The sequence below is a fragment of the Peromyscus maniculatus genome, chromosome 11 (genome assembly GCF_049852395.1).
Source record: "Peromyscus maniculatus bairdii isolate BWxNUB_F1_BW_parent chromosome 11, HU_Pman_BW_mat_3.1, whole genome shotgun sequence".
NCBI lineage: Eukaryota > Metazoa > Chordata > Mammalia > Rodentia > Cricetidae > Peromyscus > Peromyscus maniculatus.
In genome coordinates this window covers 45,149,234-45,170,355 of record NC_134862.1, presented here as the reverse complement: position 1 = coordinate 45,170,355, position 21,122 = coordinate 45,149,234, and the positions used below count along the sequence as shown (strand labels likewise).

At 49.6% G+C, this 21,122-nt stretch overlaps 1 protein-coding gene across 3 annotated transcripts in view; it reads left to right on the top strand.

The window, feature by feature from the left end:
- The window catches only part of Nav1 (neuron navigator 1), a 258,871-nt gene that overhangs the window by 161,723 nt on the left and 76,026 nt on the right, over nt 1-21,122 (top strand). The gene's annotated exons all lie outside the window — the stretch shown is intronic.

Here is a 21,122-nt window from a genome sequence, read left to right as displayed (position 1 = left end):
ATGAGGCTGCTCTGGAGGAAAACAACTGACGCATGAATGGCTTGTTTACTGCCTGGCAGATCCCAGGGGCGGCCCAACCTCATGCTCAGATCCGCCAGCCTGGAGCAGGGATAGAGAGGAGTCATTCTGTGTTCAGGCCCCAGCTGCTGCTGTGGTCAGGAGCCTGTGATAGGGAGGGAAAAGAGCCCGTGGCAGAGAAGCTGCTCCAAACAGGCCATGTGCCCTGGGAAGTGCCTGTGCAGAAATGTCAGGTCCCTGTCCCCTGATGCCCCAGCCTATGGGGCATAGAGGAGCCTCTGGGGCTGAGGGCTCAGGACTGGGGCCCCTGTGCTAGGGAATTCCAAGACTGGCGGGATCCTCACCCTCAGGGAGCCCCCAGACCTAGCAGCATTATTAAAACCCCTCTAATGTCCCCCAAAGTACAGGAAGGCACAGGACCCCTGCACGGAGAGACCCACTCTGACAAAGTAGTAGGACTTCTAGAATTGACTAGCTGTTTGAGCTTGAGTTACTAAGCTAATCTCTGTATTTTAATCTGTCCATTTACTGAATGCAGATAACTGTAGGACAGCCTATGGCCCACTATGAAGATAAAAAGGGTTAATATATGTAAAAGGCTTTGTATAATTCCTAGCTCGGTTAATTGCGCACTGGGTTACCTGTCAGGACTGTTGTTAGAGTCCCAGACTGATGGACAGCATTTAGCTCCCTCCTTTTATCCTCTTTCCTCTGGGTAGTGTGTGTGCCCTTGATTGAGTTAAGTCAAAACAGAGAGTGAGAAGAATGAGACCTCGGCCTCTCTGCTCACCCCACAGCTGGGAGGCCAGGGAAGCCTGGAGTCCTCTTGGAGACTATATGATAAGTGGCTGGCATGGCAATATTCACAAAGTAGATGAGAGTATAAATCTCAATACTAGCTTGCAATGTCACTTCATATGCGTCTTTTATGGTCCCTTTTCAAGTAGTGGTAACCTTTCCCTAGTTTTAAGTGTTTTCTGCCCCCGAGTACCTGTCCTAGACCATAAAGGGAAGGTCATCCTAAATCTGCTTAGGACGTCAGCATTGAAGGAGTCAGCTCATAAAGCCCAGTGAGTTTAAAGCTCACCGTTGCTCCCCCGTCAAGCGACCTCCGACTACACACTGTGCTTCTGCGTTAAAGCAGGATATGCTAGACTCCAGAATCCTTGGGTGACCCTCCCTCAGCCTCCGTTAGTTCGCATCCCCACTGTGGTTCTCAGCCAGACTCTGTCATTTGTAAAATGAACTGGAGAGATGGCTCAGTGGTTAAGAACACTGGCTGCTCTTCCAGAGGACCTGGGTTCAATTCCCAGCACCTACATGGCTACTCGCTCCCACCTGTAACTCCAGTCCCAGGGGATCTGATGCTGTCTTCTTGCCTCCAGCACCAGATGTGCAGATGTGATGTGCAGAAATACATGCAGGCAAAACACCCATACAAGCTAAAAAAAAAAAAAAAAAAGTCATTTTCCTAAGAAAATTGTTTTTCCAGTTTATAAGATGAATTGGGCCCTTCCCATCCACCCATCAGCCATTTAAACTACTTCTCAGGGACCTCCAGGGCTGGGCCAGCTGAGCAGTGCAGCTGATTGCGGAGCTTCTTTCTGCCTTCCCCTTGGGTGACACTGTTGGTCACAGGCTGTCCACGTGAGCCACGTGGATGGCAGTGGTTCTCACCCTTTCTCAGTTATCCCATGGGGACTGTCCTCTGGCTGGTTCCTCTCAGGCTGTGTGAGCTTCGAGTCAGCTCTCCTGGCCCTATCTAGCAGCAAGTAGCTCCCCGGTTTATCACTTGGCAAACTGAAGATGTTCATTTTTCTAAGAAGTGGGGAGAGTAGACCGGGAAAGGCTCTAATGCTGTGGTCCAAGGAGTCACGTGCTTAAAATTCAGTTTGATAATCAGTGAAGTGTACAGGAGAGTCACCATTTTAAAAGAACATGTTGTTTGTTTGTTTGTTTGTTGTTTTTGTTTTTTTGAGACAGGGTTTCTCTGTGTAGTTTTGGTGCCTGTCCTGGATCTCGCTCTGTAGACCAGGCTGGCCTTGAACTCACAGAGATCCACCTGGCCCTGCCTCCCAAGTGCTAGGATTAAAGGCGTGCGCCACCACCACCCGGCAGTTTGTGTTGTTTTTCAAGACAGGGTTTTTTTCTCTGTGTAGCCCTGGCTGTCCTGAAACTCACTCTGTAGACCAGGCTGGCCTGGAACTCAGAGATCTGCCTGACTCTGTCTTCCAAGGTGCTGGGAATGCACCACCACCACCACTGCCTAGCTAGAATTATTATTTTTTTAATTCTTTTAACTTTTATTGATCTTTGTGGATTTCACATCATGGATTCCAATCCTACTCACCTCCCGGTCCATAGCATCTGCCTCCTGCCCTTGCAGCCTCCCCCACAAAGCAAAACAAAAGAAAAACCAAAAATGAGACAAGAGAGAGAGAAGAATCTTGCCGTGGAAGCTGTAGTGTGGCCCGTTGAGTCACACAGTTTACCCTTTCGTCCGTTCATCTTTACTTGCAAGGGTTCATTGCCACGAGTCAGTGGTCTGGCTCGAGGCCTCTGGTTTCTGCTACACCAGGGATAATGGGCTCTCACCAGGGCTCCTCTTGGATGTCCTGTTGTTTTCCTGTGTCATGGAGATCCCGCTGTTTTGGATCTGTAGGTTCGTCCCCTTCACATGCTCCAGCAGTTCATAGATGAGGTGGATGTTGGTGTGGGCTATCTCATAGCCCTGGTTCTGGGCCTGACTGGTAGCTGGGTTGGTCAGCCCACCAGCTTTCCCTCGTCATCACTACCCTGGCAAACTCTCCTGCACTGCCTGAGCTAGGTCACCCAATGCAGCCCGCAGCAAGGGTGGGGGGCCAGGTCTGCTCCCAGGCCCTGGGGTCTGGCTCACTCACACTCACACCAGCAGGACCAGCTCGGCTGTTTTGCCCAGGTGAGGTGCAGGACCCTCTCTGCCCATTGCTGTAGGGAGGTATGGGGTATGTGTGTCAGCTCTTCTGCTCGAATGCCCTCAGAGCTGGCCCACCTGTACCCCAACAACAGGGTCGGCTCTAGTGTGCTGTCCAGGTGGGGTGCAGGGCACTCTTGTGTGCTGCAGCTGGTAAGGGGCAGGGCTCATTCTCTCACTCTTGTGACCATGACGGGGGGGGGGGGGGGGGGGAGCTCTCTCACCTGCCATAGATAACAAGGAGGGGAGGAGGAAGGGCATCTTTCCCTTGCCCATGGCACTGCATGGCAAATGAGGGTGGGACAGGGTCAGCTCTGCTCTTCTCACGCCCTCAGAGTCAACATCCCAGCCCCCAACAATAGGGTCAGCTCTAGTGCTGCCCACACGGGGTGCAATGCCCACTCTCTTGTGCGCTGCACCCAGGGAGGGTCAGGGCTAGCTCTCCCACTCTCGTGACCAGCTCTCTCACCTGCCACAGGTGGCAAGGAGTGAGGGGGTGGGGAGGGCCTCAGAAGAACCATTTTTAAATGCAGTTGAGGGGCACTAAGTACATTTACATTGTTGTCCCTGGTTGCCACCGTCCACTTCCAGTACATTTCAAGTGACTAAGCTGAAATTCTGTGCTCATTCAACAGTGGCTTCTTCCTCCCTCCCTATTGCCATGGCAACTAGCATCTATCTCTGTGGATTGGACTATTCTAGGTAACTCATGCAAATGGACTCATACTGTGTCTTTTTGTGGTATATGTTGCCTAGCATAGCATCACTGAAACTCATCCATATTATGTCAGAATTTCCTTTTTTTATGGTTGAATGGCATTCACTGGTTGTGTGTGCTATATTCTGTTTGTCCTTTCGTCTTTTTGGCCATCTTTTAGGAACTGGGAATCACCGTGATTCCAAGTTGTATAAATACTTGTTTGTTGTCTAAGTGTCTGTTCTTGGGGTGTACACAGAGAAAGGAACTGCTGGTCATACAGTGATTCTACGTGTACTCTTTTGAGGAGCCCTGTACTGGACCATTGTACATCGCCACCAGTTTTACAGTCTTGAAAGCCTCACTGTTCATTAGTTTCTGGTTTAAGAAAAAATAACCATCCTAACCGTGTCAGTCAGCTCTTCGTTACTGTAGCAACACACCTGTTACTGTAGCAACATGTAGCAACCAGTTACTGTAGCAACATACCCGAGATGCTTCGTTTAAAAGAGGAAAGTTTTGTTTGGATCTGAGTTTGAGGATTTCAGTCCATGGCTGGTTGTCCCTGTTGCTTTGAAGCCCTTAACAATGCAGCACACCGTGGAGGGAGGGCATGGTGAAGCCAGCTGCCCCGTGGGTGAGAACAATGTCTCATAGCCCTTAATGGCACACTCCCAATAACCAAACACATTACACTAGCTTCTGCCTCCTCAAGGGTCTACTGCCCCACCCCAAAGTTTCCAACACATAACCTCTATGGGACACTTAAGATCTAATGGATGGTAAATACAGTTTCATTGTGTTTTTTCAAATATATATTGTTTTAGTTTCGTTTTGGTTGGGGGTTGGTGTTCTTTTGTTGTTTGGTTCTGGTTTTTGAAGCAAGGTCTCATTCTGCACAGGCTGGCCTTGAACTCACTATGTAGCTGAAAATGACTTTGAATGAATTCCCTCCCAAGTACTAGATGATAGGCATGCACTATCACACCTGAATTTTGTTTTGCTTTTCGCTTTGGTGAAAATAATTGTACATATTTCACTATAGGTGTACAATATGGGCAGATCAAGTAATTGACATATCCATCAACTAAGACATCATTTCTTTGTGTTGGGAACATGAAAAATCCTCTCTATCAGCTATTTTGAAACATACAATTAGTTGCTGCCAACCATAGAACATCAGGGGATACTTCTCATACTTTAGTAATGCCATAGAATATTAAAAGTTCATGGCTGATATGTAGAACTGAATGGTATTGTAAAATAAAAAATATATATCACAAAAAAAAAAAAAAAAAAAAAAAAGAAAATGGAAAAAAAAAAAAAAAAAAAGAATATTAAAAGTTACTCTTGGGTTTGGAAAGATGGCTCAGTCGTTAAAACTATATGCTGCTCTTGCAGAGGACCTGAGTTTGGCTTCCAGCACCCACGTTAGGTGTCTCACAGCCATCTGTAACTCCAGCTTCAGAGGGATTCCATGCCTCTGACCTCCTTAGGCACCTGCACTCAGGTGCATCTGCAACACACACACACACACACACACACACACACACACACACACACACACACAATTAAGAATAAAATAAATCATTTTCAAAAGTTACTCTTCAACTGTACTTCTGTGCTGGTTAACCATCATCCCTCACCCTCCTACCTCATACTCTCTCTGGCTCCCATAGCCACCCCTAGGCTCTCTCCTTCTTAGTGAGACCCACTTCTCAGCTTCCCCATATGAGTGGTACATGAACTGGGAACATGAACAAGGAACCTTCTGTGCCTGGCTGGCTGCAGTTACCCCACAGTTCTCCATTTCCATCCATGTGACTGCAAGTGTCAGAATTTCATTCTTTTTATTGTCAAATAACATTCCTTCATGGATGTATACCACATTTTCTTTACTATTTATCATCAGTGGACACACAGGTTGATTCTGTGCCTGGCTATTATTAATTGCTCTACCATAAACATGTGAACTCAGTCATATTTTCAATACACCCAGTCATGGGATCGCTGGACCACAGGGCAGGTCTATACTATTTCTAATTGTTTGAGGAATCAACATGCTGTTCTCCGTGATGCCTGCCCTAGTTTTCAGTCCCATCACCATCATGGAAGAGTCTCTCTCTCTCTCTCTCTTCACAACCTCAGCCAGTATTTTTTGTTTTCCTCTTTTTTAAATAATAGCCTTTCTATAAAGGGGAGGCAATGTTCCACTATGGTTTGGGTTTGCACTTCCCTAAGGACCAGTGCTGTTGACCATTTGGAGTTCTTCTTTGCAGAAATGTCTACTCAAACTCTTTGCCCTTTTAAAAATTAGATTATTTCGACTTTGCTATTAGGAGTCTATATATTTTGGGTAGTAATCCTTTATTACATACATGATTTGTTAATATTTTCTACCATTCTGTGGGCTGACCTTTTTTATTGATAACATCCTTTGATGCACAGACACAAAAATTGTTTGGATTTTGGTTTGTGGCAAGGTCTTAATCAATAACCCAGACTGGCCTCAAAGTCAAGATCCTCATGCCTCAGCCATGCCTGGTTCAGTGTGTGTGTGTGTGTGTGTGTGTGTGTGTGTGTGTGTGTGTGTGTGTGTGTGTGTGTGTGTGTGTGTGTGTGTGTGTTGGGAGGTCCTCACTACGTTTTCTAGTCTGGTTTTGAAGTCCTGACCTCAAGCAATCCTCTTCCCTTAGCATCCTTAGTAGCTGGGCTCCAAGCATACACCATCTGCTAAAGTTTTTCTCTATGAAAAAGTCCAGTTTATTTGATTTTTTTCTCTTTGTTGCCTGGGCTTTGGGTACCACATCCAAGAAGGCACTGATAAATGCAATGGCATATAGCTTTTCTCCTGTGTTTTCTTCTAAGAGTTTTATAGCTAATTAAAAAAAAAAAAATCTAAGCCTCCTAGGCCTACCCAGAGCATCACTGCTGCCCTGAGTTCTCCCAATAGTTTGAAGATCTTCTCATCTTGTACAAAAATTTCTAGAGTATCCTGACAGCCTCTTTCAGCCCCTGCTTGCACAGGCACAGTGGCTGGGACCTCGTTCCCTTTTACACAGTATCAAGTTCTTTGACAAAGTTCTTAATACGCAGCTGGACTCTGCTTCATCATCACTCCTGCTGATTAATTCGAATATTATCATCTAGGAAAACTGAAAGAAATGTGGACTGCTCATCTGAGTATGTCAGCACGGAGCTAATGATTGCTCAGCTGTTCGCTAGACAAAAAAGAAAAACAATGCCCCCACCCAATGTCAGTACTTTCTAAAATGAAGCAGTTTTCCAGACCCCCTCACGCCCTGGTGCGCCTCCCATGGAAGTTCTCAAGCTGTCAGCGAGCCACTTAAAGATTGGCACCTATACCGATCGCCCGCGTGACACCAGAGGCAGTCCTGGAGGGCGACATTCACTCCCAAAGCACTTCAGACTGTCACACATGACAGCTTGGGACATTCTTACCCCTTGAAAAGACAAAAGGAATTTGTTTTTCTAAAAATAGTGGGGTCTGGAATTTAATCTGAGTAAGGAGATAAGGCTCCCAGCCATCTGTCCTCCCCATCCCAAGCCTCCAGAGACAAGCGGGAAGGAGTTGAGGCCAGAACCAGACTCAGGTGCTGGGGCCGAGACGAGACAGGAACTCAAAGAGTCCCCTCACCCGACTCTACCCCGATCCCATCCCGGATGTAGTTCTGACGTGTGTCTCCATGTCTGTCTGTGTCGGGGCTGGTCTGGGTGGGCTGTGCTGGAACTCTGAGGCAGTAACTGATGGGAAGTGGCGGGCCAAACCAGTCATAGGCCTGCCAAACCCCACAACCCCAGGGGGTGCTGTTCATGGTGCACAGAGGTGTGCCATCTGCAGCGTTGGCTGGACTGCCACGGCGCAGCCTATACCAGGGGTCACAGAGCAGCAGACAGCATCAGCGGGCTCCATCTTGAGGGAGCTGCGGGTAAACACAGAGAGATTGTGGTGACTGGCTGCCACACCCTGTCTCTTCCAGGTGGTGTCCGAGCTCTGTGTGTGGCTAGATGTTCCAGCTTCTTGCTCCCTCCCCCCCCCCCATCCCCTCCTTTTCCTCCCTAGCCTGTCCTCTTGAACTGTGCTTGGGGGCTCAGCAACAGATGGGATTCGTTTCCTCTTTGGCTTTAAAGTATCCTGGCGTTGAAAAATGTCAAATCAAATAAACTGTGGGCCCCTGCCTTCTCCCAGACTGGCTCTCTATCCCAGAGGCACTGAACTCAAGTCTTAAAGAGACACCTCCAGTCTCATAACAGAGCCTCCGACCTCTGCCTCCAGCTTAGCCCACACCCGACGGCCAGGCCCTAAGATGCCCATCCAACTCTACCAGGGACAAGAATTCTGCGTGGGTACTGGGTGTGCGCGGGTTTTCCCACAGAGAGCCTGCTGAGTGTGGTAGGACAGGGAAGAGATGCCCTGAATCTCCCTCTGCCTTTGCTGTCTGTTTCCTGGCTAGTCTCTAGTCATTCCACTGGTGGGCAGCTAGACCAGGTCTGTCATTGGCCCATGAACTTGCCGGGTGCGGGGACGGACACATGGGGAGGAACCCATGCTCCAGGACAGGAAGAGACGTCAGTTTCTCCCCTGAAGGGACTTCAGATCTAAATGGTAGGTAAGGGGCTAGGGATGTAGCTCAGGGTAGGGCCCTTGCCTCGTAGATGGGAGGCCCTGGGTTCTATCTCCACGTACTCTTCTCCTCACTGGTCAAATACCTGAGAAGCAACTTGAAGGAAGAAGGTTTACCTTGGCTCACAGTCTATCACCACAGGGAGGCGGTTCACCAAACTACATCCACTGTCAGGAAGCAGACAGCAGACAGGAAGTGGGCCGAACTATAAAATGTCAAGCCCCACCCCCTGGGACACACTTCCTCCAACAAGGCTCCGCCTCCTAAAGGCTCCACAACCTTCCAAGTGTTCAGACGCGCGAGCCTATGGGGAACATTTCGCCTTGAAATCATAATACCCTAGAACTAACTAACTAAATAAGTGTTAGGTTGGAGACTTTCTGGGTCTATAAGAAATGACAGGATGTGCAGTTGAAGTCGATGATGGTTGTTGCCCCCCGGGGGGATAGCACCAAACAGCTGCAGTGCTGGTCGGCAGATCCGTTTACGCGGCCTTGGCTGGTGGATCTCTGCATGGGATGGAGCAGTGGGTTAACTTTAGAATCTGGAGTTCAACCCTAAGCATCTCTGGTTTGATGTGTGGTACTAAGCAAATCATCTAACCTCTCTGAGTCGTACTTTGTTCATTTATAAAAAGGAAATTAAAGCTGGGTATAGTGGTGCACACCTTTAATCCCAACACTCGGGAGGCAGAGGCAGGCAGGCCCCCCCACACACACACCCGCTTTTTTTATTTATTTAAAAAGTTCTCCCTCCTTCTGTTCCCCCTCCATCCAGCCCCTCCCCCCATCCTGTCCTCCAAAAAGGTAAGGCCTGCCATAGGGAGTCAGCAGAGCCTGGTACATTCAGCTGAGGCAGGACTAAGCCCTCCCCCCCTGCGTCAAGGCTGAGCAAGGCTTCCCACCATTGGGAGTGAGCTCCAAAAAGCCAGCTCATGCACCCAGGATAGATCCTGATCCCACTGCCAGGGGCCCCTCAGACAGACCAAGCTGCACAACTGCCTCTCACTTGCAGAGGGTCTTGTTCGGTTCCATGTAGGCTACACAGTAGTCGGTCTAGAGTCCGTGAGCTCCCACAAGCTTGGTTCAGCTGTCTCTGTAGATCTCCCCCATCATGATCTTGACACACACACCCCCCCTTGCTCATATAATTCCCTCTTCCCTCTCTTCGACTGGACTCCTGGAGCTCAGACTGGTACTTGGCTATGGATCTCTGCATCTGCTGGCAGACTTTTGAGTTTGAGGCCAGCCTAGTCTACAAAGAAAGTTCCAGGGTAGCCAGGGCTACACAGAGAAACCCTGGTCTTAAAAAAACACAAACAAAGCAAACAAGAAAGAATAAAAATGAAATTATTTTTGCCTGGTGAGGCCCAAGTAGAAAAGAGTGTGTAAGGGCACTTTGAAAAGTATATAGGGATGTTGGCTTAAAGTATTTATCCCGATCTCGACTTAGTGTTCTATTCACTTAGCTAATGGTTTTTGTCTTAGTTAGAGGTTGTTACAATATCAAAATAAAGTTCTTTTTTTCTTTCTCCCTCCTTCTCTTCTTTCCCCTTTCTTTCTATTTTTGAAAAAAATTCAAGATTTATTTCATTTTCTATGTACAAGTATTTTGCCTGTATGTATGCATGTATGTATATATTTATGTACATATGTATATATATGTACCTTGAGCATGCCTGATGCCCACAGAGGTCAGAAGAGGGTGTTGGATCCCCTGGAACTGGAGGCACAGATGGTTGTTGTATGAGTTATCCTTCCACTGCTGTGATAAATACTATGACTGTGACAACTTATAAAAGAAAGCGTTTAGTTTGGGGCTCATGGTTCCAGAGGTTAGAGTCTATGACAGTCATGGCAGGGGGCACAGCCGTAGGCAGACAGGCGTGGTCCTGGAGCAGTAGCTGAGAGCTCATGTCTTAGACCACAAGCACAAGCAGAGAGAGCTAACTGGGAATGGCATGGACTTTTGAAACCTCAAAGTCCACCCCCAGTGACACGCCTCTTTCAACCACACCACACCCCCTGGTCCTTTCCAAACAGTTCTACCATCTGGCAGCCAAGCATTCTGATACATGAGCCTGTGGAAGGGCGTTCTCATCCAAACCACCAGGGTTGTGAACCACCAGGCGGGTGCTGGGTTCTCTGCAAGAGCAACAGGTGCTCTAGACTTCTGATCCATCTCTTCAGTCTCCTCTACCCTTTTGGACAGAGTCTCATTATGTTGCCTTTGCTGGCTCCACTGTGTAGTCTAGTCTGCCTTTGAACTCTGTATGTATACAGTAAATGTGTGTTTATGTGAGTGTGTGTATGCACGCCACCTTTTTTTTTTTTTTTTTTTTTTTTTGAGACAAGGTCTCTCCCCGAAACTGGAGCTCCCTGACTGAGCTGGACTGGCGTCAGTGAGCCCCGGTGCTGGCTTTAAGGATGCATACTGCCATGCCTGGCTTTTATATAGATGCTGGGGATCCAAGTCCAGGTCCTTATACTCATGCAGTAGAAACTTTGCCAAACAAGCCATGTATCCCTAAACTCTTAATCATTCTGCCTTCCATCTCCAAGTTCTGAGGTTACAGGAACATCCCACAAAACCCAAGCCGAAATAGAGTGACTTAAACTTGGTAGATGATACACTGAGTTTTGGCCTTGACTTCTCTTTTGGGGCGGTCTCATTGCTTTTCCACGCTGTCTTGCTGTCCCTTTGCTCCTCCCAGCATGCAGTTAATTAGACAGGCTTTTGAGAGCAGGCTTATCAACACAGCGATATCACAGCTGCCGGAGCAGGAGAGTGGCTAAAGGCACACAGCCAGGCTGCTGTGTGTGTAGCATCCTGCCTCTTCCTCTGCCTAGCCAGGTGAGGTTAGATGAGTGCTCTGCTTCCTCTTTTGGTACCACAGCTGAAAACTGTGGACCCCAGTGCCTCTGTCTCATACGATGTGAGAATTAACTTTGTTGCTATGTCTACTTTAGACAGCGTAAGGACTCCATGCATGCTAGCCATCGTTAGTCATCTGGGGACAGACATCAACACGCTGGCAGACCTGAGCTGTCACACGCACGTCCTAGATAATGGTGACACTATTTGCAAGTGTGTGTTTGCCTTCATGCTGAAAATGACGTGTCTAATCCTCACTGGGAGGAGAGGAATTTATTTGCTAAGCAATATGGACTTATTCTGACCCATTTCACTTGTGCGTGCAATGTTCTCCTTCGCCAAATGATGCCCACATGTGGCTTGGGGTCTGAGTCATGAGTACAGCATGTAGCTGTGCCTAGAGCTCAGTTAATTGTAGGGATGGAGAGATGGCTCAGTGGCTGGGTACCTGCCACTCTTTCAGAGGACCCGAGTTCGGTTCCTAGCATTGACATCAGGGCGGCTCACAACCACCTATGACTCCAGCTGCAGGGTCTGACATCTTCTTCTGGCCTCAGGGGGTACTTGCACCACACGTATACATGAACACACACACACACACACACACACACACACACACACACACACAATAAATTCACAAAATGAACTAAGAACTAAGCTAATTGTGCACAGGCTCCCAGTGACTGACCTTTTCCCCCATCATGACCTGGCTTGCTGCGCTTGCTGTCCCAAACTCAGGTGGTCTGGGCTGGTGTCTTAGCTCCCTGGATGTCGCCATAACACAATACCACAAAGAGGTCATTTATGAAGAACAGAAATGTATTTCTTACACTTCTGGGAGATGGGTGTCTGAGACTGAGGGGCCAGTCTGCTCAGGACCTTCTGTGGGGGAAAGTGGAGGGTCAGGAGAACATACATGAGAGAGGGGCCTTTATCGGGAAGCTGCCCCCACCATAACTCACCACGAATCTATGCTGTCACGATCGAGTTACACCTTAGAAGTCCTACATCTTAGCACCATCACTGAAGATTTCCCAGCACACATCCCCCATCTTAGATGACACATTAAAGTGTACAGGTGGGCACCTGCAGAGTGAGCCGATCTGAAGCAGGGATGGCCTGGGCATGAGAAGGAAGAGGTGGGGCATGCACAGGTTATTGCCATAGCACCCGAGGCTTGGAGATTTCTAGGAGGTTGGTGACCCCACGAGAGCCAGAGAAGCTTGCTTATTTATTTTTCAGCTCCCACTCATTACTGAACGCAGCAACTTCTAGCAGCACTGAGTGACACTTCCAGCCTGATCTGGCTGGGTCACAGACATAGGTGTCTGTATGGGATCAGTGAGGAGAGGAGCGTGGTAAGACACATGCACCACAAAAAGAAAATAAGAAGCAAGGAAGGAAAGGTGTGTGCAGAATCAGATTCTGGGAGCTGCTGTAATGGAAGAGCGTCCTTGGTTCTCAAAACTCCATTCATTCTCAAAACACAGTAGCAGACCATTCATTCTCTGTCTGCAGAGTTAGTGTGTATCTTGTGCTGTGCCTCTTAAAACCTGGAGTAAGCCAGGTATTCCAGAGGGGCTGCCGGGTGCGTGCTGGTTACCATGGCGACTGATGCCGACTGAGGAGTGGCCCCTCCTTTGGGTGTCCTAGTAACCTACAATTGAGCTGCTGGAGTTTTCACTTCCTGGGATGGCGTGCAGTTTGGCTGACAATCACGGAGGAGAGGCGTGAAGGGAAGCTGTTGAGATGGGTATGGCTCCTCCTCTCTGCCAGCCCTGCCCACCTGCCTCCCTGTCCGTTTGTCTCTCCTCTTTCACTGTCAGCCCCTCCTCCGCTCCACAACCTGTATGTTTTGTGATACGCCAGCCGAGCTTGTCTGTGCCCGGAAGTTTCATGCAAGCTGACATCACCACAAGATCACAAATTTGGAAGTATGATAGGCTGGGTCAGACACCATCTCCGAAGCTTCGGGAAATCTGTTTATGCTAAGTATAAATAACAATATGGAACTAGGATTGTTGTTGGAAGGCAACAGAACACAATACACACACACACACACACACACACATATGGCATGTGGTATGCAGTAGGTGCCCAGTATATGTAAGGTACTCTCGATGTAGTAGGTGCTCAATAAATGTTTATGTCTTCCCTTCTCTTGTTTGACTTTCTAGAAGTCCAAATCTATAGACGCCATCTTTGAGATAGAATTTTCCTGCCTAAGTGGTGATGCTTTTCCAAATACCCTCTCACCAGGGAGTTTTCCCTAATTTACCCCATTACAGTATGATTGCTATCTGCCTCTGGCTTGTTCCGAGCCTCACGTGCATAATTTGCACTATACTAATTTGCACTTTTATGATTTCTAGACAATTGTAAAGGAGCAGCTTATATAACACTAACATGGAATTATCTCATTTAATTTCAACAACACGAATGAGATGTTCTTTACGTTGATTTACAACATAGGCCAGGACATGGAACTCAGCCTAACTAACTTCAAAGTGGCAGAACCCTAGCAAAGCCCAGGCCTGACTCCCTTCCAGTCTACCACTGCTCTGCCATGCGTATCTTGTTTCCCTAAAACCTGGGAGCATGGCGGAGGAGGGAATCACATGCCTTCCACTGGAATAGCAGCTCTCCAAACACAGACACCCCGTCTCTTGCTGTCAACAGCTTTGGGTTCTCACATGTTGCTGAATGCCCAGCAAACCATTGCTGGAGACCCCTGCTGGAATGGCCCTAAGCAACCTCTCCATCGTCCTCACTCTGGGGAGCCACAAAGTGGCCACAGCTGGGAACTCAGGGCCAACAGCAAATGAGCGACCCAAGCCTCTGAATGCTCGTCCTTGTTTGACTCCAGCTCAAAGACAGAGCTGTCCTAGGCTGTTCCTGAGGGGCCGGTTCAGGCCTCTGGGCTATCAGATGTCTCTGGTCAGGCAAGCAAAGGACCATTCACTGCAGCTGAAGAGAGGCCAGCGGACCAAGCAGGAGGCTTCCCCACCAAGCTCTCTGCAGGAGGATTCCCCCAAGAGGTCTGAAGACAGAATTAGTCTTGCTTCGCTGTCCCGGACACAATGAAGCAGGACCAGCGGATGCATGAACGTCTGGATTTGAAAAGCAAACTAGAAAAGAGAGGTCCGAAGCATGTAGCTACGCCAGACATGGATAGACGCTCTCGGAATATGCAGGGCAGGCTCGTGGAGAGAGCAGGTGGGAGAGGGTGCCATGTGGGCATGTGCCACAGATAGAGCAGAGCTCTGTGCATACCCAGGAGTTGGAAGGAGAGGTGGACACTGTGGGAGACCCATCGGATCATGGGTGAGAGGTGGCTAGATGTAGAGGCAGGGTGTGTGAAGGATGCACAGCCACCCAGGCACAAGTCTATACCGAGCAGCCACCGGAGAGGAGGAGCGACTTCCAGAAGGAAGTGGGTGACCTTGCATTTGACAGAGCTCAGGGAGAATAAGTGGCATCTCCCAGCTGTCACTTCTCCCTCGTCCAGTTTGTATTCAAGGGGTTCTCCTGGAGTCCTCCCCCTTGTGTGGCATCTCCAGCCCGGAGACAGAGACCTGGCTCCCACTCATCCTTGCGGTTCACACTCTTTCAGACCCTCTTCTCGTTGCTCACCCACTCCGTGCCGCAGGCTTCCTCCACCGCCCCGTCTGACTTCGTTCTCAGACACTGGAGGTCGGATGACAAGGGGCAGGTGAGGATTGACACTCTCTACCCACGCGTGGCCACAGGGCTGCTGGCAGCAGGGGTTCCCGGGGCCACTCATGTGCCACTGGACGTTGTTAGGCGAGGGCCAGGTTTTAGCTGGTTGTCATTTTCCTTTCCAGCCCATAATGAGCTTTGGAAGAAGGGCCCTGGGGATAGCCAGTGGTTCCAGCCCAGGCCGAAGTGAACTTTTCCCAGATGTCCCCTGTTTTCTGGAGCTGGCCTGGGCAAAGCACTTCCATGTGCGCCTCCCACTCCCAGACCCCGTTGCAGTCTGGGAGGCAGCAGCTGTACAGTCTCTTATGCCTCCGCGAGCACCTGTGGTTAGTTTCCCTTTCTTGGGAAGTGGAGTGACATTCTGTGGAACATTCTAGAGCCTGGTTGACCATGGTTCGATTTCCTACTGGCCTGGGATGTTAACCAGTCTGTTTTTGCTTCGCTCTGAAAAGGATGGTGCTGATGCCCACATCATGGTTTTTATCTATACATTCAGTATATACTTTATAGAATACCTGCTGGATGGCAGGCCCTGCAGATACAGGAGGAGAAAACATGGGCGTTGTTCTTAAAGTCATATGAAATGAAATGGCACACAAATACATAAAAATTAAAATATACCCTTACACGATGCTGCACTATGAGGAAGAAACAAGGTTGAGTAGAGAGCAGTGGGCACCGGCCATTTGGGATAGGGTGGACGGGAACGCTTTCTTTGCTCCAGCAAACAGAAGAGCGTGTGCGAAGGCCCTGAGGCAAGAGCAGATCTATGTTCAGGGAGTCAGAAGGAGGTCGGCGTGGCTGAAGCAAAGTGAACAGAGAAGAGAGTGGTCAGGAATGAGGTCAGGAGTTAGCGAGGGGCCAGGTGTGCCACCATGAGTCCCGTGAGAGGGAAATCCTCTGGAGGACTTCGGGGAAGGGGTGATGGAGATCACTGTGAGATCACTGCGGCACTAGGGGAACCAGGAAGCGTGACCGGAGACCTCTGCAGTAATAACAGGCAAGAGCAGAGATGGTCATCACACCGGGTGTAGGGGCAGAAGGGTGAGGGTCTGGGGGGTTAAATGAGATGATATAGGTACAGTACATATAAACACGCTCAGACGTGCTCATAGACACGCTGGAATGTACTCGGTGACACCCTCCCACACATCTCCCCACCCCACACCCCCAGTTCATCAGGCACTTGCTAGAGCAGCGACCTCTCCCGCTGCCCTTTCCTCTCCCTCCCCAGCATCCTCCCTCTCTCAGGGATGGTAAGGGAGGTCCAGGAAGATGCTAGCTCACCAACGGAAGATTGTTGAGGCTCCCTTCTCTGCATTTCCCAACTGCAGGGGTGGTGGGAAAGGCGAGTCTTGGCAAAGGTTATATAAATATTTGCTGAGCAATAACACAGCTGGGAGCAGGGCCCCTTCCTTCAGCTGGCGCGTTTGCCACCCTAGAGAAAGCTCAGCTGGGACGAGGGATGGGCTCTGGAACTCTCCGCTACGCATCTGCTGACTCTCAATACCCCCATTCAAACGGTCCCACAGACCGACCTTCCATACCCTTCATTATATGCCCTATGCTGGCCCTATGGAGGGATCTGGCAAGAAGTGATACACACCACTGTCTGGAGAAACCCTCCTCTAGGAACCACGAAACTTGTGTTTGCATAGGAATGCCACGCACATCACTTATCCTTTATGTGGGCCTCATCGGTAGGAGGGCCTGTGGCTGGGCACGGTGACCTTTTGAGTCGTTTCAGTTCTGATTTCTGAGTTGAATCTGGTCCAGGCTCCCTGGTACCTCCTCCAGGAAGGGCCTGGAGGCTGGCTGGGCCATGAAGTGAGAAGGAAAACTCACACTGAGAGCTATGAAAGATCTCAGACATAGCCAAGAGGTCAAGAAATTCCCTGGTGATTCCTGAGCTAGGACTGACATCATCATGCCCACACCTGTGGGCAGATTGCCTTAGGCCACTCTCTGAACCCTCCTAGCCATGAGTGAGCTAAAGAAAGGGTAGCAGTAGCTGTCTGGCCTGAGATCACTAGGCTGTGTAAGAAAAGAAGCTGGAAATCGTCTCTCTAGATATTTCTCTCAAGGTCAAACAAAACAGATGAATCCATCAAGATTTGGGAGTCTTTGGGAGATCTTGGGTAGGTCTTTGAAGTGGGACTAGGGATGTAGCCAGAAAATTTCCTAATAATTCTACCACGGTGTGGGAAGAGGGCTCACTTGCTCTGTCCCTTTTCCAAATCCTTTCTCTCTCCTTTCCCTATCCAAGCAGCAAAGAATTCATTCGATTCTCTTTTTTATCACCCCACTCTATGCCTGTCACTGTCAAGACACTGCAGTGGCTGTACATGTTAGCACACACATTTGCAATCCCAGAACTTAGGAGGCTGAGGCAGGTGACCCACAAGTTCAAGGCCAGCTTATGCTATATAGTGAGTTTGGGGCCAATCTGAGCTCCGTGCACAGTGACACTCGGTCTCAAACAAACACGACATTAGCTCAAGTGTATGGAGTAGTCTCCGTGCCCAGCCACCCACAGGCTTGGAGGGAGGTTCTCTGACAGGCTAGGACCTATGGAGGGGGAGGGATTTTTCCATTCGAGAAGTTCCATAACCTCAGAGTTGGTGAGAAAGAAGCAATCAGGCAGGCCACTGGACAAAGTGCAAGTGTCTACCCTGGGACTCAGTCTGTTCAAGGGTCTCACCAGGAAATCGGGTATGTGGTCAGGCCCCAGATAGGTGACATTGGCCCCAGAAATGCTTAGACAAGTGACCTTAGAATGCACAGCATACCAGACTACCTGGCCAGTGTCTTTTGCTTACCCCATTCTAACCAAGCATGCCAGTCTCTGAAGTTACTGTCAGGGACACCACCGTGACCACTCAGAAACTCTTTGCGGTGTCTCTGCTGAAAGGGGGACATTGTCCAAGAGGAGCTCAGGCCTGGGCCCAGACTCCTGTCAGGGATCCTCAGGATCGGGGAGGTGGGGGCAGGGAGCAGAGATCATCCTCAGGAACCTGCTGAGGACTCATGCACATGGGTCTGGGACCTCCGCTCTGTTATGGACATTTTTCAGTCTTTCCAAACCTCAGTTTCCCCTCTGTAAAGAGGCACTCCGATGGTGCTGGCATGGGAGATAAATGAGGTCATAGCCCCCGGGGGAATCTGTGGAGAGCGGTGCCAAGGGAGCACAGAGGGCGTCTATCTGGCACACACAGGCCTTTTTCCTCTCACCCGTGTTGGCTGGCAATTCTTTCTGGAAAAGTGCCTGGTACCCAGCTCCCTTTCAGCAGGTGTTTTCCTACTCTCAGAAAGAAGCACTCAGAGTCACCCCTACACGCCTCTCCCCCATAGCCAGGGCCACCACATCACCCCCGCTCTGCCACACCTCCGTGATGGGCAAGGCCAGGGCCTCTTCAAACACAGGAGTAGGTCCCTTGACAGGGAAGGCTGGTTTTTCTGACTTCACAAAAGCCCCAGACAGCATTCCTCTTCAATGCCGCAGTCCAATTACCAAAGTGCCCTGACCTGGGGGCTGAAAAGAGCAGGTGCTAATTTGCATGCTATTTATTTAAGTAGTGGAGCCTCTGGAGTCTTGCCTCTTTCCCCTGTAAAAGCCCACGCTAGCCTACACAGAAAAATAGGTACTCCACAAGGTGCAGCTTCCCCTTGAGGAGGAAAGAGGGACACAAAGAGGGAGTCTCTGGTATGCTGAAGTTTGGCAGCTCAGAAATCCATCTTGGGGGAGGAGGGCTATAGAGATCCTCAGGCCTGGAACCCTCTCAGCGAGGACCAGAAAGCTGAGAGCCCCTCCTTGTGGCTAAGCGGCTAGCCAAGACTTATTCCCATTATGGTCCCCTAGTCCCTTTGGGGGCAAGAAGAAGATAGAGTCAGAGGAGGCTGTTTGGTAAACAAGCTGCCAGGTATAAGGAAGAATACGGCCCTGTGGTCTCTGGGTGGCTGTGAAGGAATGCTCAGGGACAGCTCAATTCCTTGTATGTGCAAGCATGTGCACACACACACACACACACACACACACACACACACACACACCATTCCTCCAAGGAAACTCCCACCCCTTACCCTTCCTCAGACTCTCTCTCCAGCTCTGACCAGAAAGCCACAAAGAAAAAAAAAAAAAAAAAACCTTATGGAAAACCTACTGCTAGATTTGGAGGACACAACCCCTTTCCTGCTGATGACATTCTTCTGGCTGACACAGCCATTTTATTCAGGATTCATGTTGGCTGGCGCTAAAGAGAATCCCTCATGGTGCTATAAGCTGTTCCCCAGATGACCCAGGCCAGCTCCAACACAGCAGTGGGGACAGACCCTCCCGGGAGAAGGGACTGTGTTCACTCTCTCTAGACAGCTGTGAGGGTGAGAAGCCCAGGGCAGTACTAGGACAGGGAGGCAGGAAAGGGGATAGATAGGTCCAGGAACCGGACTGAGAAGGAAGAATTACTAGAGAGATCCTTTGCCTTGCCCTTACTTCCTGCAAAGCTGCTGTGCTTGGGAAGTGCATCTTTCCCAAGTCTCACCACCGAAACTCCTTGGAATATGTCAGAAAGTCTCCTTGTCCCACCATGCTAAGGGGAGGGTAGGTGAGGCTCACCCCAGGGTTCCCGTCCTTGGATCTCTAGGTGTGTTTGTAGAACTTAACAATGGTGTGCACCTTCGGATATAAACCCCCTCCCCCAGCCCAGCCGATTCAAGGGCAAAGGTCCCTAGAACATGATTCATTCCTTGGAGCTGCAGCCCCAGGTCAGTGCCCCCCGGGCAGTCACAGGTCTGGGAAAAGACAGGCTTCAAGGGAAAGAACTCAAAGTCCCATCAGACCCTCTATCAAGGCAAAGAAGAGGAGGCAGGCTTTCAGAATGTCATTCTGCTCCTTCGCAACCTTTGTGAAAGCTAACGCTAAAGCAGATGCCATGCCGTCTAACAGGACAGTGGAGCTCAGTCCCACAGCTCTGCTCAGACTCCAGAGACCGCTGCCCTGTGGTTCACAGTCACCCTACTTCAGTACGTGTGGGGCTTTTTACACTTGTAAAAGTTTTATTGATTTTGTGTATGTGTGTGTGTGTGTGTGTGTGTGTGTGTGTGTGTGTGTGTGTGTGTGTGGTTGTGTGTGCCGTGGCTTCTGTGTGGCTGTCAGAGAAGGATTTGCAGCAGTCTGTTCTCTCCTTCCACCATGGCTGTTCAGGGAATTAACTCCAGTCGAAGCCTGGCAGGAGGCTAAAGCCATGCATGTACCCCTTGAGCCATCTTGCTGGCCTCATGGTGGCGCTTTTCAAGGAAGAACTGCAGATAACCATCCATCTCTCAAATGCAATGTCTAGCTTGCCTAGTTGACATCTGGCTGGAGACTCAACCATGGAGCCTCTTCCTTTAAGACTTGAGGACTGGAGGGCGCAGGGAAACTGTATCTGCTAGGCTGTTCTCCACCTTCCTAATGCTGCCAGCCTTTAATACAGTTCCTCATGTGGTGGGGACCCCCCCACACACACACACCATAACATAATTTGTGTTACTACTTCATAGCTGTAATTTTGCTACTGTTATGAATTGTAATGTAAATATCTGTGTTTTCTAATGAAAACCCCTGTGAAAAGGTTGGTCGAGCCCCACAGGTTGAGAACAGCAGCTCTACACAGACCTCCTTTCTTTTTGACCGAGAAAGTGGGGTATCACAGCTGGGCCCTGCCTGAGTGCAGAAGAATCCCAAGGTTTGAGCCCTGCTATCCATCCCACTAATTTTCATACCTTCCGTTAAAGACCGGGCGTCTTGGGATCCTTTTCTTCCCTACTCTGTCACCTGAAAATGCCTCTTGGATGAAGGCACTGCCTCCACCTTGGGGACTGTGAACTGAACGCCACCCCCAAGCCGCCCCGAGCAGCATGAGCAGCCCCTTCAAATGCGAGCACACCTCTCGCCTCTGCTGTAGTCCCCGGAATACCAGAAATCCGTTTTCGTCCCGCCCCTTCTGGACTAGAGAGAGGCCACATTATCTCATCCCACCTTAGTGTAACGGTCCAGAGAGCCAACCTCTAGCAATATGGAGCCCCATCTGACCTTCATCTTGTTTCAAGGGTGAGTGTAGGAACTCAGTACGCCAATTTTGAGTAATTGGTAAAAGCCGAGTAAGTGGCGAGGAGGAGGCTAGGAAGGACCCCTCTTCAGCCCTACCCACCCGTGCACCACCTCGGCTCCCTACCC